The sequence below is a fragment of the Penaeus japonicus genome, unplaced genomic scaffold (assembly GCF_977035675.1).
Source record: "Penaeus japonicus unplaced genomic scaffold, GWHDUDI00000001_assembly GWHDUDI00000036, whole genome shotgun sequence".
NCBI classification, from domain to species: domain Eukaryota; kingdom Metazoa; phylum Arthropoda; class Malacostraca; order Decapoda; family Penaeidae; genus Penaeus; species Penaeus japonicus.
Genome location: NW_028234438.1, coordinates 22,697,565 through 22,700,064, shown reverse-complemented (window position 1 = coordinate 22,700,064; position 2,500 = coordinate 22,697,565). Strand labels below are relative to the sequence as shown.

General features: G+C 27.6%; 1 long non-coding RNA gene across 1 annotated transcript in view; it reads right to left on the bottom strand.

Annotated features, from left to right (window-relative positions):
• Positions 1 to 2,500, bottom strand: part of LOC147467442 (uncharacterized) — a 165,597-nt gene that overhangs the window by 1,111 nt on the left and 161,986 nt on the right. The gene's annotated exons all lie outside the window — the stretch shown is intronic.

The window sequence follows — 2,500 nt, the reverse complement described above, 5'->3', positions numbered from 1 at the left end:
ACAGCTATGATAATGATGATACTAACAACAACAAAAACAACAATGATAACAGTGATAACAGAATGACACCGATAATAACAATGATAATGATAATAATAATGATAACGATTATCATAATTATAAGAATGATAATAATAATAGTAATAATGCTTATAGAAATAAAGATGATAAAAACAATGATAACGATAATAACAATTATATCAATAAGAACAATAATGATAATGATAATGATAATATTGAAAATTATATACTAATAACAATGATAATAACAGTAACGATATTTATGAAAATTATAACAACAATAATAACAATAGTAATGATAATAATGATAATAGTAATGATAATAATGACATTTACGATGACAATGATAGTAACAATAACAATGATGATAATAGATATGATAATGGTAATATTAAAGCGATAATCATGTTTATAATAATAATGATAGTAATAACGATAAGGATGATAATAGCGATAATAATAATGATGATGGTGATGATAATGATGGTAATGAAAATAAGAAATAAGGGCTAATAAGAATCATGATAACGCTAAAGCCAATGATAATGCTAATAGTAACAGTAATGATAATTAGTGAACAGAGTTGAGTGAGACAAATGTTGATAAGGGCAAAAGAGAGACTGATTAACTTAACGACGCAAAAAAAATGATAACAATGATATACTAATTAAGTAAAGGTTAAAACAATGATGATAATAGTGACAAGAAGAGTGATAATAATGATAATGAGAGTTCAGTTCAGTCCAGAGAGATTCGCGAAGACGTCGCTTCGTCCGGGCTATATGCACGAAGCGGCCCGGTCTCTGCCAGCTATAAGTGTTAATAATGATTATGTTAATACCACTAATAAAGTCTGTTCGCTCAAGTCTGAAGGGAAGGTCGCGGGAACACTGGCTCCCCGCTGGGCCTCGGAAGTGCCACCTGGCAACTCTCAGCCTGAAGCAGCTCTAGGTAGCATTACTGAAAAGATTTGTAGTGAGAGCAATAGTAACAACGTCGCTAATGGCAACGATAATGCTAACAATACAGTACCGATGTAATGAAACCGACAAGTACACTTTTACCATTGTTATTATGATTGTCAATGATAATGATAAAAATTGTAATAACATGATGGCCATTTTGTCCATTATCACGATGATTATGCTAAGATGATGATGATGATAATGATAATGATAATGATTTAAAGATAATGATGAAGATGAAGATGAAGATGAAGATAAAAATAAAGATAATGATAATGTTCATAAGAAAGATAATGATATAATATACTGATAATGATACTTTCTCGGCAGAAAACAGTAAAATGAAATACAATGATGTATAGCATTTGAGGCATAATGTATAATCGATTACATGTGCATCACGATATAGTGACCAATAGAATGTACATCATAGCGAATAGATTACGAATAACAAACATCCGAACTGAATAGGTGGGCATTGCGCATGTGCCATATGTAGAGTAAGTATGTTGGTTATTTTCTTTTCTTCGATGTATGTGGAATGAATCCAGACACAAAATATTCATCCAAGTAAATAAATCAACTCGCACTAAGTATGTATAAAATAAAATGATATTTCAGCAAACAATTATTGTTAGAACAAATTTAGACAACTGGCATCATTACTTTAAACGTCACTCATATCTTTATGAACATTTATATCTAAATCTGATTTAATTTCATAGCCAAATAATCTTTACTTCCTTATTCTCTATATTCTATAATCAAATTAGATACTTATATATGAATCAATTTACAAATATGGATATATATATTTGTGAAAATAAGAAGAATACTTGAGTGATGGTGCTCCAGCTATCACACCCAATTAAACAGATTATATTACTACCACAATAACAACAACTATTACAACTAATTATGAAAATAATAATCAAAATGATGATAAAAATTATGATATTGATGATAATGATAGTAATAATAATGATAATGACAAGAATGGTGATAATGGTAATGATGATGATGGTAGTGATAGTAGTAGTTATGATGGTAATGATACTGATAATGAGAGTAATGAAGATAATGATATGATGATAATAATGATAATGATACTACTACTACTACTACTAATAATAATGATAGTGCAACCACTGATAGTATTTATACTACTAGTGATGATAACAATGTAAATAATAACAACAATACTAATAATAATAATGGATATGATAATAACAATATGAGTAATAATTAAAATGACGACGAAGATTATAATATTTATAAGGACGATAACAATAAGGATGACAACAATAATTAGGATAATAATGATAGCAATCATGATAATGGTAATGATAATGATAATGATAATAGTAATGATAATAATGATTATAATAATAGTAATGATAATAATGATAATGATATCAATAACAACAATAATTATAATAAAAATGATTTTATAGTAGAAATAGCAGTAATGATAATGATGATAAGGATATTACTTCTACTATCATTAATAATGA